The 16,924-nt window shown below is 42.9% G+C and overlaps 1 long non-coding RNA gene across 1 annotated transcript; it reads right to left on the minus strand.

Moving 5' to 3' along the window:
• Positions 1-3,049: 3,049 nt before the first annotated feature.
• LOC117052506 lies at positions 3,050-16,826 on the minus strand. The gene is made up of 6 exons (XR_004427262.1): positions 16,746-16,826; positions 13,440-13,541; positions 12,120-12,221; positions 5,060-5,205; positions 4,014-4,140; positions 3,050-3,455 (listed from the first exon to the last, which is right to left on the minus strand). It is a non-coding gene; the product is annotated as an uncharacterized LOC117052506 (long non-coding RNA).
• Positions 16,827-16,924: the final 98 nt, after the last annotated feature.

The raw sequence follows: 16,924 nt of genomic DNA on the forward strand, positions 1-16,924 counted from the left end.
AGCTTCTGGGTGGGCAGCACGTTCCCACCCCACACAGCTACAAAAAGAAGCCCTGCTCCAGTCAGCAAATAAAATTAATACAATTGCTGTTGATCATTTCAATTGTGAACTTCAATGGCTGCTGTTGGTTTGTGACTAAGAGGACAGGCTGCAAATCACGATGGTGTCGTTTTCAGACTTGCTTTTGGCACAAACTCACCAGGTAGTCTTAAGAAGAATGACCCCTCTTTCTTCAGATCTAACTGCACTCTTCCACAATATGCGGATAAACAAGGTTAGGCACAGGTATGGAACATGCATGTGATGGACTTCCGGTTAGACGCCATAGCGATCGGTCACTGGGAACCTCGCTGCGAGGTTCCTGGTCGCGGTAGGGGAAAGGGAGACCCGCAACTGCGCTGCGGACTCCCAAAAAAATGCCAGGTAGAGCGTCCTGGGGGCATGGTGATCTGGCGGGGGCTCAAGACGTCTCCCCTGCTCCCCAGCAAGCTCTATTAAGAGCTACCAAGAGCGAGCGGTGCGGGAGACGGAGCCCTGTGGATCCAGTGTCTGCCCTTGCTGCAAGAAGCAGCGAATGGTTGTTGAGAGTGCCCAATTTCTCCACAAAAATTGGACCTAATTTGGACTGTGTTCAGTAAAATTGTGAGTACAATTGGATTTAATTAGAAGGAAAGATGAAGGGGCTTAAAATAACAGAGGTTGGTCCCTTGCCATTGAAACAGAAAGGAGCAGTGTAACACTGTATCCAAGGCAGCTGTCAAAGTAACAAGCAAAAAAAAGAAAAGAAAGAAAAGAAAAGAAAGAAAGCTTCTGTAACTGTTTTTGAAACTTTTGGATTAATCCAGAGCAAATGTTGAATTGGAAAATTTACTCTTCTTCCTGGTGGTCTTGAGAGGATTAGCAGGAACAAAGACAATGTGGCTGTGGGTGTCGCAGCATAACGGAGTTATTTTGACTTCAAAGTTGTTTTTTGACCTTGGAAATGAGGAAGAAAAAATGGTCTGCCAAGTTTCAGAGAAAAACCTTAGAACTTTTGCAAGAGATGGAACAGACCTTGGGAGATTTGAATGTGACTTTGCGGAACTTAGAAATGAAAGTAAATATAATGAGAATGGAAATAACAGTAACGGTGCCAGTAGAAATTCAACCCAAAACAATTCCAACCCAAAACTCTGTGTTAAGTGGAAAAGAAAGAAGCAGCGTAGAACTGTCTACAAAGGGACCCCCTTGCAGAGAAGGGAAAATGAGGATGAAAAAGAATTTAACAAAAATTCCACTCTGCAAAGGGACAAAAGAGGGATGCAACAAGCCTGGCCTGCATACAAATATGAGAAGGACTTATGGATCAGCACCCTGCAAAAGAAGAAAAGAGAACAGAAGATAGATTTGACTGAGTTGTGGGCTAAGGATTTTGTGAGGGTTGGAGTGGGATGAAAAGATAATATTATATCACTCTTTTTGTTATACTGGTTATGACTTATGGAGCTGGGACTGGGTTAAATGAGTAAATGTTAAGAGTTAATAGCTAAAAATTTCAAGACTGGGGGGAGGGAGGGGGTAGAAAGAAAGAAGAAAAATAGGTGTATGGTATCAGTTTAATAGAAAATATTGTTTAGGCTTAGAAAAGTGCAGAAGTACCTAGGAGCTGAGGGTTTGTAAAGAATATAAGTAGTTAAGATTATGGTGGATTAATTTTTATAAAGGTTGAAAAAAAGGATAGAAAGTAGGTAAAATAGATTCGACAAGTAATTTGGAAAGCTGTAAAGAGGATAGACAAAGAATTCAATAGGGGGGATTTGAGGAAGTCAATTAACAATGAAGCTAAGGGAAAGATGAAAGTTAAGCCTGGAAGGACAAGACACAAATAATGTGTATATGGAACATATTAAATTTAAAATGTTAAATGTTTTTCCCTGTGAGAGAGGGAGTGAAGTATGCTCCCCCTAGTGAGGAGGGGAAGGATGAAAAAAAATAACAATAATGTGATGTGTTTAAAATTGTTAAATTGCAAAAACCAATAAAAATTATTTTTTTAAAAAAGGAACATGTGTGTGATTCCAACTGCCATCAGCCACAGCCAACACGGCCAATGGCAAGGGATGAAGGGAGTTGTAGTCCAACAACATTGTTAACTGTGGATAGTGTCAAAGTAACTGGAAAGTGGCATGCAGAAATCGAGTGACACCTTGACCCTTTCCCCAGAATGTTTCTGGATCCTACATGCAGCACATAGGGAAGTAAGAGGGGGCAGAAAAGCTAGAGCTATAAGTTGCATGGGGAAGGGCTTACGTTTCTGTCCCCACAATATTTTATTCAAGTTGTCACCCCTGGTCACAGTAATTTGAAAACTATAAGGGATAGGAATTTTGTTATTCACATCAGTGACTTCGACATGTTAGATACTCCAGTACAGGAATTTTAATTAAAATCTGAGACGTGGTAGTTACATTTAAAAATAAATGTGGTGATCTGTCATAGAACAGCCCCATTGAGGAAAATAACAGTGGTTACCCAGATCTCATCTCTAGCAGGAAAGAGGCCCTCATAACAGTTCAAGCTTCAGAGGCCCCAAATTGTAGATTTGCAACAGGTCCATGCCTTGTTTTCTGGCCTTCTCATAGACCTATGGTTAGGCACCCTGGGACCAGAATGCTGAACTCGTGGACTTTGTTGTGATCCAGCAGGGATCCTCTTATGTTCCTGTCTCCTGAATCCAAGTTCTGCCAAACAGTAGTAATCTGCCCTGGTTGCCTAGCACTGTGTGGCAAATCTCCAGAAAATCTCCAGCTAAATAGACCACTGTCAGTTGCATTTTTGAGATTTCTTCAGTGTTCCCCTATTGATAAGTTGGTAGGAAGTATTTATTGCATTTGTTTGTCATGTCCTTATGAGATTTATTTGCTATTTGGATTGGTTTATACATTTCCTAAATCAGTAAAAGTACCAATTTGTTCCCTCTAAACATACTGTCCTTTGCTGCCGCCACCAAATATTCTTAATTTGATAATTACAGACACAGAACACAGTTTTTTTATTTGCAACACCAATTTATTTTAAAGAGAATTCAACCCCTATACCATATTATCATGATACAGAGCACCCAAGTCCCACATTTCTACTTTAGCTTCTCTATCAACTGCATCCCATTCACCCTTGACTAAATGTCAAAGAGAGGACTCCGGAGTCCTTTGAATCTCAGCCACTCTGTTGTCCCACCACTAGGCAAGCAACCTCCACCTCCACTGCTGCAACAAAGAGTGGGATCCAAAGGAAGACCATGTTCTCTCCTAGCTACCCTTCAAAGTTGGGCTTCTTTGGGGAAGGCAGAATATCACAGCATCGTACTTGGCTTATAGTGCCTGGAAAGCTGTGGATAGCCTCTGGTCTCTTGGCCATTGTACAAAAAGATGGGGTTCCACATCCTTTGATTACTTCATCAGGAGTTTTACTGTCATCTAGTAAAGAAAAAGAGACATGGTCTCATGAGCACCTGCTGGTAATAGGTGTGTTTGTGTGCAGAAGAGAGAGAACAGAAGTATTTTATTGCTTATTACCTGTATTGCACGAGTATACAAATCATATCAGAATCACATTTTGAGATGAATATGACACAGAAGTTTAAGATTAAGGGGGGGAGAGACCATTTTTAAAAAATATGGTACAAAGGCCCAATCCACATTGATATTGCTTTCCAGATCAGAGCTCCATGCCTGCTTTTATTACTTTTATAAAGCAAGTAAAATATTCTTTTATAAGACAGTTTTACACATAATTTAACAAACAAAATCTCTCACTCTTTCTCATATACCCACCCCAGAAATATACAGTCTCATCTATATACATGCAAAACAAAGAATATTTTAACACAGTTATATTTTTTAGGAAAAAGGAAACATGTCCCCCATCAATGCGCTCACAGTATATTTTCTGTCAGAATGCCACCAACAGAATGAAAGAGCAGCCCAGCCTCCCTGTTCCCCCTCTCCCACTTATTGGATGCCAGTGCTACTTACTGTGAGCGACAACAAAGTCCATGCACTGAGTCTCATCATCATAGCACTTGATGGGTTCTGAGCGCCCACCATCTTCTGCCAAGAGCAGAGCAGGTTGGACACTCCAGCCCATTTAAATCACTTTGCACTGCCGAAACAACCACGAATGTCAACACATGGTACCAGCCCATAAATCTCCATTATGATTCCTAGGCCTCGGTTTTCTAGTCCTTCCTGTCAGAGGGGTGAAGCATCTGCATGGCATTCTGCTTCAGGAATTAGTGGTGCAGTCAATGCAAATCTAGCTATCATTTCTAGTAATGAGATGGAGGTGCTGGCAGCAGGGTTATCAAAAGGGAGCAATTTTAGTTTCCACTGTGCAGAGCAGACCAAAGGGATTTCACCCACTCTGTTCTAAAATTTGTATTGTGTTTCATAGATGGACCTGAGATGAATAGACAAGTGGGAGTCTGTTTTAGGGGCTGAATTGGGGAGCTTATTCCTGGGTTGTCAATGTGACTAATTTCTCACTACTTTTTTTTTCATTGCTGATTATGTACTGTGTTCCTCAATGAATTATGTATTCTTACGTATTGCTTATTACTGTGAAATAATAATTTATGTATATAATATTGTTTAAGAATATTATGTTGTTTACTTTGTAATTATGTTGTATACTGTCCCTGGATTAAGGTCAATATAAAGTTCTTAAACAACAAATGAATGGATGAATGAAATGAATGAATGAACAAAGCCTTGGTGTTTATTTGTTCATTTATAATCATTACTAATATATACATGTGTGTGTGTGTTGTGTCTGTCTAAATCTATCTAAATACTAAAAACAATCCCAAAATGGTTTATATACATATATATATATGTTTCAAGCAGCACACCTGATTACTCCCTGATAAAAGATGATGATGCTGATTCTAGGCATCTCCCATACAAACTAGGAGGATGAATCTTGCCAAGAACAGTAACATTTATCTAAGGGCTACCAAGGAAGAAATCTGAAATATCAATGCTTAGTATCCTTGGGAATATATACAGATATAGAAACTTACGAGTAGGAATTTTCTTGTTGCACAAAGTGCTTGTACAGCACTTCATGAAACTACGATAGTATGGACCTCCAACTGTACTGAAGCTGGAATTCACTGAGAGGCAATTTTAATACATCCTAGTTCAGTTGCAGTCCTTAATCTGCCGTCTGTGTGAGAAAAAATGAAGGAATATCGAAATCAGCAAAAATTCAATTCATTCTTCTCATCATTGAAATTGATATGATGTTTAATAATAAACATACATTGGACAAATAGATGATTTAAGGGAGAAAGAATTCAGCAACCTAATCCTTAAAGTATAAGATACATAAAGTATTAGCTCTTCAAGAATCACCTTATAAGCACAGTATAATTTCTTCTGCAAGACCATGTGAATATTCTAGGATAGTTGCTTAAATGGGACAAGATGTGACAAGATGGACTTATTTTTCTGTCCACACCAAATGGAATAGGTTGATGCACCACCCATCTCTGCCTGATCTCTAGCTTGCTGATCCAGTGACCTGACTCAAGAAGCTGCCTTATACAACGTACAATGTTTTTGAGAGACAGAAGAAGGTGATTGCCATGTCTATTCATTTTAAGAGGGACAAGAAGGGATCTTACCAGGAATCTTATATAGAGAATCTCAGACGAGCCTGCAACAATCAAACTGCTGTGCGTTTAAAGGGGAATGTTTAAACTCTGCTAAGATATAGAACTTGCTAATGCAAGTTAGGAAAGATATCATCAAACAATATCCTCTCTTGCCTCCCTGAACATTCCCACAGTTCATACCACAGGTAGACCCTATCATTGATCATCCCCAACTGTCTTTCAACCAGCAGGTGGACTGGTTGATCATTGGGGATGTGTCCAATGCCTGCACCATAGAATCATAGAATCATAGAGTTGGAAGAGACCACAAGGGCCATCCAGTCCAACCCCCTGCCAAGGAGGAAACACCATCAAAGCATTCCTGACAGATGGCTGTCAAGCCTCCGCTTAAAGACCTCCAAAGAAGGAGACTCCACCACACTCCTTGGCAGCAAATTCCACTGTCCAACAGCTCTTACTGTCAGGAAGTTCTTCCTAATGTTTAGGTGGAATCTTCTTTCTTGTAGTTTGAATCCATTGCCCCGTGTCCGCTTCTCTGGAGCAGCAAAACAACCTTTCACCCTCCTCTATATGACATCCTTTGATATATTTGAACATGGCTATCATATCACCCCTTAACCTTCTCTTCTCCAGGCTAAACATACCCAGCTCCCTAAGCCGTTCCTCATAAGGCATCGTTTCCAGGCCTTTGACCATTTTGGTTGCCCTCCTCTGGACACGTTCCAGCTTGTCAGTATCCTTCTTGAACTGTGGTGCCCAGAACTGGACACATTATTCCAGGTGAGGTCTGACCAGAGCGGAATACGGTGGTACTATTACTTCCCTTGATCTAGATGCTATACTCCTATTGATGCAGCCCAGAATTGCATTGGCTTTTTTAGCTGCTGCATCACACTGTTGACTCATGTCAAGTTTATGGTCTACAAGACTCCTAGATCCTTTTCAATGTACTGCTCTCAAGCCAGGTGTCACCCATCCTGTATTTGTGCCTTTCATTTTTTTTTGCCCAAGTGTATGTACTTTACATTATCCCTGTTAAATTCATCTTGTTTGCTTTTGGCCCAGTTCTCTAATCTGTTAAGGTCATTTTGAATTGTGATCCTGTCCTCGGGGGTATTAGCCACCCTCCCCAATTTGGTGTCATCTGCAACTTGATCAGGATGCTCTCAAGCCCATCATCCAAGTCATTGATAAAGATGTTGAATAAGACTTGGGCCGCAAGAAGAACCCTGTGGCACCCCACTAGTCACTTCTCTGCAGGATGAAGAGGAGCCGTTACTGAGTACCCTTTTGGTATCGGTCAGTCAGCCCGTTACAAATCCACTGAATGGTAGCCTGTCCAGCCCACATTTTACCAGCTTCCTATACAAGAACATCATGGGGCACCTTGTCAAAGGCCCTTGCTGAAATCAAGATAGGCTACATCCACAGCGTTCCCTTCATCTACCAGGCTTGTAATTCTGTCAAAAATGAGATCAGATTGGTCTGACATGACTTATTTTTCAGAAACCCATGCTGACTTTTAGTGATCACAGGTTCCTTCTAGGTGCTCATCGGACCGTTTGCTTAATGATCTGCTCTAGAATCTTTCCTTTTTCCCACCTGTAATACCAAACCCTTTTTCCACCTGTAATAAATAAATTATTGGTTAATCTGGAATCCAAACCATCTTGTATTAATTTGGCAGCTGCACTATGCCTGGATGCACAAAGAGTAGATTCTGATTAGGTTGGGGTTCTAATCATTGGGGAGTAACTGTCAGTGAGGAATTGTCATTTAAAACATGGGAGCCAATCAGCATCCAAACTGGGCTCCCATGAGGACAGGGTTTCAGGGACAGACATGGTTGAAAAAAAATATCCTCATCCAGTGTCCACCCATCAGAGTGTAAAGTGAGTTGACTGGCACAATCAGTCTCATTTGGTAATTTGGGAGTGGGCTGCAGGGAAAGTCCAGTTGGCGAGGGAGCTGTGAGGCAAAGGCCAGAGAAAGCTAAGACCAGACTTCCGGTGTGAGCGCCATTCTGAGCAGTCGGGAGCTGTCTCAGCTCTGAGACAGCTCTGGTGTCTTTGGGGATTGGAGCTACCGCAACTGCGCTGCGGGCTCCGTTAAACTGCGGGAAGAGCGTCCCGCGGGCTTGGGTTTCTTAGCGGGCGCCAGAAGTCCCGTCCCCGCTCTCAGGCAACCCTTGTAAAAGGGAGGCTTGAGCGAGCGGGGCTCCGGGATGGCGCTGAAGAAGCCATCTCTAACCAAAGACACGAAGCAGCGGGTACTGCTGGATTTTGAGCGCTCACTTTTCCTCAGTTGGGATCCAAAACCAAGGACTCTGTAAGTACAGAACCTAATTTGAACCTAAAGTGTTAATTTGGGCTTACGGAGAGAGATTCAAAATGAGGAAGTCCATCTCTCTCTGACAGCAGCAAGATCAAAGTAACGTCATTGGAGCTGAAGCCGATTAAAACTTGCTTTATAGTTTAACGCTGATTCTGTATACTTTAGAAAACCCTGTTTGGGGGGAAGACTGAGAGCTTGATTTATTTCTCTTGTGGATTACAACTTAAAAAGAGAGGTTCCGTTAACCCTCTGGCCAAGGAATCTGGGTCAGGCAAGGAATGGTGGTCTGGGACCGGGTTGTGCAGCTGGAAAAATACTGAGACCCCATTACTTCCTGCCCACTCAAATCCCACGGTCTCCCTGAACTGCTAGACTCAACAATGTCACCATCCCAGGAAAGACTGCTGTTTGAATTGCAGCTACTTCAGCAGAGAGTTATAGATATGTTTACCCAGATTGGAACTACTTTGAAGAACTGTTTTAACTGTTATAAATACCCACTGATGGAAGGATGGAAATAATGTTGATCCAGATGAATTTTTTCGAACAGGAGAATACACAGTTGGCAAACAAGAAAGGCTTCCCTGGCATGAGAGGTGGGGAGCCCCATAGTAAGGACAGTACATTGAACCCCGGGGGTGGCAGCCCAGAGGTTCGAGAACAAAAACTTTGGAAAATGCAACACGGAGTTGAGAGTGGAGGAAAGATACTTTGCGATAAAGTTATTGCAACTATTTACCAAGAAGAATGTTACATTCTGGAGGAGCTACAACATGGAACATCAAGTTTAAATTGGAATTTGAAGGAAATAATAGAAGAAGAAACTGGATTGGGGAACTTTGGGGGGAAGACCTGTGGGGGATGGGAAAGGTAATGGGAAGGGTGATGATTGGACAGGAGGTGGGGGGTGGGGTAAAGTATGAATTAAAGGGGATATTATAAAGACTGACCATGGTATTCCGAAACCGGAGGGAAAATGGATAATGAGAATGGAAGGAAATATTTAGGTGTTGGTTAAGATGTGGTTTTTTTAATATATAATTGAAATTGGAGTCAGAAGAAATACAGGCCACAGCATAAACAAAGTTAAGTGAAGAGAGGATAAAGAAGTTGAGAGTGTGAAATTTTGATGTTTTATTTGATAAGAATAAGATTTAAGATTTAAGATATGTTGATTATAATTGTAAGATTAAGATTAGATGTAAGAAAGTAGATTTTACAACGTTACAAAGTTACTAAAGAAGATTAGAAATGAATGCAAAGAGAGGATTTGAGGAAGTCCCAAGTTTAGGATTATAAAGAAGATAAGGATGAGTAACAAATGTTTTGTTTGTGTGTATTTTGTGTAGTTTTGTAGTGTATGTATTTGTATTTGTGTTTTTGTTTTCTGTTGTTAAAACTCAACAAATTCTTATTAAAAAAATAGAAAGCTAAGGCCTGAATATTCACTCACAGTGTTACCAATGGCTCTATGAATGTAAGAGGCTTCCCTGTGTAAAGGTGTGAGGGAAGTGACACACTCTATTAGTGTTGACTTGGTGGCTGCTCCTGGATTCTGCAAGTCCCTCACTGAAGAAGTAGGATGTTCTCTCCTTGTTGTCCTTTCGCCAGAAGGTGAATACCCTCCTGTCCCCACAGGCTTTTTGGGAAGTGTCTGCATTAATGAGAGGCCTGAGGCTGTGCTGTTTTTACTGTGATTATTGGTACATTTTAAACATATTTTAATATCATTTTAATTTTACTAATATGTACTTGTTGAAAACATTAAGTTCCTCAACATTGGGTGAGACCCAGCTTCCGGCGCTGGCTGCCATGGCGAGCAGCGGGTCTCATGATATTGGATGCCGGCCATGCAGGTAATTAAGGATAACCTGAGAGTAATTATCCTTGAAAGCCCTCCCTCCCCCGGGTCAGGGGGAAGAGTTTTCACTTGCGAATCGTTCGATAAGTGCCTCCTGTTCCAATGGGATGCGGGGGGCAGGGACGCTGAGTGCATAGCACTGCACATATGGAAACTCTCCAATGCAGCCACCATGAGCACAGGTACTTCTGTTCCTTCAAGATAGAATTGAATTTGGACTTGGGAAGCAGGCATGTTCTGAACGAAGGAAACAAGATTACCTGCTAAATGAATCAACCACTGAGTGCCAAGGTTTTGATCTGGGGAGGACCTCGTCGTAAATTGGATTGCTATGTAAGTGAAGGGGAGCCTTTGTTCTCTTTTTACTTTATATTTGCTGCTTCGTGAAGAAGAATTAATTACTAATGGAATGCAATTATTAATGAATTACAATTATAAATGGAATGCAAGAGAGATTTAACAAGAATTTTGGGTTTTTTATGGAGTATCTGAATGAATGGACTGTTTTTGGTTTTGGCGAGACACCAGCTCATTAGAAGACTAGGAAGGATCATAGGAGAAAAAACTGGAAATCCGCCCAGACCAAACACTTTCAATTTCAAAAATAAGTTGGAGGTTGCGGTGTATTGAAAAATGAGTTCTTAGAAGGGAGGTAGTGCTCAAGACAACTAACTAATTACAACATGAAGAAAAAGACAAATATAATAATATTTTCCACAGAATTTAAATTCCCTTTGCAAACTAATGGATATGGATTTGTTAAATACAAATGAAAGTCAACATACCAGTGACTGCTAAAATATTGGATTAAGATCGGAACTGTTGTATTTGGTTTAACTAAGAGAACTGGAGCAGGACTAAGGAATAACATCATCTCCTAACAATCAGTAAATATTTTTTTATTAATTTTCCAATAAGGACATTCCAATTGATAATAGTAAATCAAATCAATTCTTGCCACATTAAAACACAAACAATAAAACCAATTATACAATCTGAATTATGTAATTTCAGGGGACTTCCCATGTCAGGAGAAAGTCTCTTTCCGTTGTCCCTGCATTCATCTCTTCTTGTGCTTCCCCCCGTTTCCTAAGTCTGATCTTAACCCATTGTTTTATGCAGTCCTGGCGTGTGAGTCTCTGTCATGTCCAACAAATCCATGTTTCTGTTCTCATTCAGAAGGCAATTTCTTCTTTGTTATTCTTCAATTATTATTATTATTTTGCATAGTCCCCCCTTCTTTCATTTTGCACTTTATCTTCCAGGCTCTGGGCTCTGTTCCAGCTTTTCTCAAACACACACCAACTCTCCTTCTTTTAATAAGATTTATGGTGCAGCAGTCTTCCAGTCTTTCAATGAATTAGTATTCGGGATGGCGGGGAGTCCATGCAAACAAGTGCAGGTTTTTTTTAAAAATGTGAAATATTCCCCAATTGTGTCGGGGGAGTGCATTTCTTTTTCTCCTAGGCCACCCCCCCCCATCCCGAGCCTTCTTCATATCTGATCTTATTTTGCCAGTTCTAATTGGGGCTCTCCGCCAAGGACTATGCAACCAGCAGCAAATTAGTTTTACAGTTCCTTCGGAATTCCACTTAGATATTGAATACTTTTGTTGTGAGGTTCAGAGAATCATAAATAGCAAATGTGAAAAAAGAGATAGCCGCTCACCTCACGATAAAACACCACAATGAAAGTCCTTTCATGTCAAAGCTCTGGCATCCAGTGACTGATTTAATTAGCAGATCTTTTTTATCTCCTTCTTTCCAAAACACGCCTGTTTCTTAGTCTGAATTTTAATGATCTTAGGAAACAGGAATCTCCCGCTCATGGCAATAACTCTGGAAAGTTGCCAATTTGTGCAGTGCTCACACCCAGCATCCCTGCCCTTGCATTCTGTAGTGAGCGACAATTTTTGGATGTACCACAGGTAATGGCCAGTCCCCCCTACCCTTCGGGGGTCGGCAGGGATAGTTACCCCCATATTATTCCTGAAAACGTGCATGATTGGGGTCCGGTTTTCTGGAAAAGCAGCCAACTGCCAAAGCAGGAAACTGGAAGATCTCCTGACAATCAGACCACGGGAAGCCATCCAAAATGGTTTGATTCAGAATTAAAAGATTGGCTTTTTAAAATTGTATTATGATTTGGCTTTATTAATGTGGCATGTAATCAATTAATATTAATGAAAAAATTAATAAAATATTTATTGAAAAAATTGGGTGAGACCCACAATTCATATTTAATATGACAAAAAGGATTTATACTTACTTAAAGTGTATTTAGTAATGCGAACAAAACAATTGCCTCTCCGGATAGCACACATACTACCTGAGAATGGATCCGTTATGTTCTTCTCCAAACACATAATAGCTTTCATTGCAGGGAGGAGATAAGAGAAAACATTCAGTGCCACATACATACATTCCTCGGTCTGTGAGAAATGGAATCTACATTCCCAGTTGGAAGCAAACATATTGGTCTCACAATGCACATGTAGTGGTGGGTTGGAGGCTGCATGCACACCAACAGACATCTTCACCCTATTTCACACACAGGAACATGGAGCTGGACAAACACAAAGCCTTCTTCCCATTTACTATTATCCATGCATACACTAAAGCAGAGGCATCTGCTCCTTCCCAAAAAATTATTGGGCAGTGAAGTGCACACTAGGATTTCAGAAGTCCCGTTATATACTTTCACATGCAGCACACATTTTTGGTGCTGATAATTGTGTTCTCCTCAGCCAAACAAACAGCTTTTGGGTAGATGAGGAGAGCATCAAGGCAATGGAGAGAATGGTACACCAAGAGTATTTCATTCAGCCTTTGGGCCCAGAGGACAAATTAAGGGAGCCATGGGCACTGAAATTGCATGCAAAAACAAAAAACCCTCTTCAGTATACAAAGCATCCTCCCTATAAAGATAACCCTGCAACAACTCCTTCAGGACTGGTATCCAAGGGGCCACTCCACAGACCTGGCTTTTCCCCTTGAGTCTCCCTAACTCCACCTCTGGCTGGTCTTACCCTGAGACAGGCTGTGAATAGATGAGCAACTCTGCAAAAGGAGCACTCGTGCCTGATTTAAACTTGCCTAAGCAGTAAGTGCCTGTTGTCAGTTCTATCCCCTAATATGGTAAGTGCATGAGACATAAAATGGAGCCATCAGTCAGAAACCTTTTTCTCCCATTGCAATGTAGGCTCAAAAGCCACCCACTTATGAAAAGCCTCATCATAGGCTTGCCATGTCCCCACCGCTGATAAACTCTATAAATCAAAACTAAATATTTGCAAAGAACAGGGGCTACTGGCTACTGGTGGGTGCTAATGGATGAAGACAGGGCATCCAAGTTATCTCTGCAGACCAGGTGAATGGTCACATTCACCCTCCAACCCCCGAGCTCCATAACTGATTACAGTCTGCCCACCAAGGCAACCAACAAGATGCCAGATCCCCCTGTATAAGGGGGGGGGGGTCCCTGAGGAAGCCTCAGCCACCACTGGAGGCCATTGGGCCAAACTCCAAGCCTATGGTGATATTGGATACCACCCTCACCAATTCCATTGTAGGGAAGAAAATGTCTCACCTGGTGCAGCATCAGCAGCCATGACCGACTCCTGTGTGACTCCCACAGCTGGCACTTCCTGTGAAGCAAAACCGGTACCTGCCTCCAAAGCATCCAGACATGCTAAGATTAAATAAACAGCATCAGGGTTAGGCTTTTTTGGGGGGGCTGCAGCTGTGGAAGAGGCTGATTTTTGCCTTTCCAATGCCTCAAAGTGTGTCCATATACCCTCCAGTCTGGCTCTTCCACCTCAGAGGAGGAGGGTGGTTTGGTTGGCTGTGCATTCTTCTTCTGGGGTGCAGGCGCTTTTGATTGGCTTCCTCTACCCTTGCCCTTACCTGGAGCCATGCTAAGAAGATTGAGGTTGAATCCTGACAAGACAGAAGTACTGTTTTTGGGGGACAGGAGGCGGGCGGGTGTGGGGGACTCCCTGGTCCTGAATGGGGTAACTGTGCCCCTGAAGGACCAGGTGCGCAGCCTGGGAGTCATTTTGGACTCACAGCTGTCCATGGAAGCGCAGGTTAATTCTGTGTCCAGGGCGGCTGTCTACCAGCTCCATCTGGTACGCAGGCTGAGACCCTACCTGCCCGCAGACTGTCTTGTCAGAGTGGTGCATGCTCTGGTTATCTCCCGCTTGGACTACTGCAATGCGCTCTACGTGGGGCTACCTTTGAAGGTGACCCGGAAACTGCAATTAATCCAGAATGCGGCAGCTAGACTGGTGACTGGGAGTGGCCGCCGGGACCACATAACACCGGTCCTGAGAGATCTGCATTGGCTCCCAGTACGTTTCCGAGCACAATTCAAAGTGTTGGTGTTGACCTTTAAAGCCCTAAACGGCCTCGGTCCTGTATACCTGAAGGAGCGTCTCCACCCCCATCATTCAGCCCGGACACTGAGATCCAGCGCCGAGGGCCTTCTGGCGGTTCCCTCACTGCGAGAAGCAAAACTACAGGGAACCAGGCAGAGGGCCTTCTCGGTAGTGGCGCCCGCCCTGTGGAACGCCCTCCCGTCAGAAGTCAAGGGAATAAACAACTACCTGACATTCAGAAAACACCTAAAGGCAGCCCTGTTTAGGGAAGTTTTAATTTGTGACTCTGTATTGTATTTTGATATTTGTTGGAGGCCGCCCAGAGTGGCTGGGGAGACCCGGCCAGATGGGCGGGGTATAAATAAATTATTATTATTATTATTATTATTATTATTATTATTATTATTATTATTATTATTATTATAAGAAAATGCACCCTTATCCCAATAAGAATCCTCAAGTTGGATAAGGATTTGCAAGTATAAAAGATTCCCCTCTGCCTCAGTCACTATGAAATAGAAGCACACTTGCAAAATGGCCCCTTAGGAATCAACCACTAAACAATACTCTCTCAGCTCCTGGGCTTAGCACACAAACCACTATATGACACTACCTACCAATAAATATCAAAACTGTTTCCTGAAGAAACCCCTTTCAACCATCCACTCCTCAAGCCCAGGCTTCAGAAGAATCAGAGGCAATATTCCAACCCCCAGCGCCTGCTAACTGCCTAAATCCCCCAGTCTGTACTAAAATGATTTTCTAGCCTTTATTTAAAAGTCATGACTCAGTCCCTAGAATCTAAAAGTTGCTGACCTAGCTTATCACATGTAGCCAGAAACTTTTGAACTCCTAAGATCTACCACCAAAAGATTCCTGGACACCCTTGATTTGGAGATGAAAATACGATATCCATAAAGGGATCCTTTAAAGGAGATGTGAAATTGTGTTCTCACTATAGGCCCTAACCGCTGCAGGCACATTCTGATCACCCTCAAAAATATAAAACCGTTTAATTTGTGCTAAAGCATGTTCTCCTTCATGGAGAGCACGTGTTGCGGTGGGGGCTAGCAAGTCACCCCTCTGCTGGGCGGGTTTGTATGGATGGCCACTACTGTGATTGGGCTCTGGCTGTTGTTGGGGAGATTCCTATGTTGCAACTTGTTGATGGACAGTCCAGAGCCTATAAATGACCCTGCACTCAGCGTCGGAGCCCTCCTGGCTTCGTGCATCGGATCGCCCGCCCTCCCACCCTGTTATTAGGCCTCTGCATTGACCTTGCTATGCCTGTCATGGGGTAGTCTGCATTGTAGCAGGGGCCTGGTAGGAATTTTTTCCACTTGGCTGATTGGCTGGTGCCATTTGGTTTTCGCCTACTGCATAGCAATTAGTCACAACTTGTAAGGTTGGCGGTTAGGCATTGGTTATAAATTGGTTTAGGAGGGGCAGAGTTGGCTGTGGTTGCCCCTCCTATGCTGCGAAGGGGCAGGTTGGCTGTGGTTGCCCCTTCAAGGCTGCTGCTGCAAGGGGAATTCCGTTAAAGGAATCCAGGGGCTCACCATGCTTGTCTGTTTCCCCCGGTTGGGGGACAGGGCCCACGCAAGAGCCCCTGGGAGCATTTGGGGAGAACGGGCGCACATTCTCTCCCCAAAGCGTTTTCCCCTATACTGACTCCACAGGCGGGTGAATGTCAGTTCCGTCCCCAGAGGGACAGATAGTCTTAACCAATGCCTAAGCAACCACTCACTTATTTTGTATTCCATAAAGTTGTGGCCAAATTAATGCCAAAAACCTTAAACTTATATATGGTGTGAAGTGTGTTTTACTTGAGAGCCAGTGTGGTGTAGTGGTTAAGAGCGGTAGACTCGTTATCTGGGGAACCGGGTTCGCGTCTCTGCTCCTCCACATGCAGCTGCTGGGTGACCTTGGGCTAGTCACACTTCTCTGAAGTCTCTCAGCCCCACTCACCTCAGAGTGTTTGTTGTGGGGGAGGAAGGGAAAGGAGAATGTTAGCCGCTTTGAGACTCCTTCGGGTAGTGAAAAGCGGGATATCAAATCCAAACTCTTCTTCTTGAGGGGTGTTTGGGGACCTCGACACGCAATGATAATTTGTGCTTAGCTAATTTAGCTAAGTTTGTTATAATGTTATGATGGGCCACTCATCTTAGATTACAATGGAAGGTGATTCCTGAGTACTTGAATCATTTTACTTTCTCGAACACCAATGCACCATTTAAATGAATGACGTCTGAATGAACCAGAGGAAGGGGGTGGGGTCTATATGTGAAAATATACCCAAAGGCAACCTACTGGAACAAAAGAACATTCTGCCAGATCCTCTCCCATGCTTTTCTGCTCTCTTCCCACCCTCCAAAATTTAGAGTCCTTTTCCCCAGTGTTCCAATATTTTGAGCTTCCTTTATCCTTCATAAAGCCAATATCAGTTTGTTTTGTCTATCCTACTGCATCTCCCCTCCCAGATTTGCCCCCCCCCAAGAGTTCAGCTTTCTACTCACCTGGAGAAAGGATGGCCAAGAGGAGACAACTACTCAGGAAAATCTTCATAGTGCTGGAGAGATCAAAAGCTGAGGAGCACTCAGAACAAACAAGCAGGTGAATGATGGAGGATGAGCCTAGTTTGGAGGGTTTTATAGGCCAAGAAGAAGATTTATGTGGAAGGAACTGGTCTAGTGAG

This window comes from Lacerta agilis, chromosome 8 (assembly GCF_009819535.1).
Source record: "Lacerta agilis isolate rLacAgi1 chromosome 8, rLacAgi1.pri, whole genome shotgun sequence".
Taxonomy (NCBI): domain Eukaryota; kingdom Metazoa; phylum Chordata; class Lepidosauria; order Squamata; family Lacertidae; genus Lacerta; species Lacerta agilis.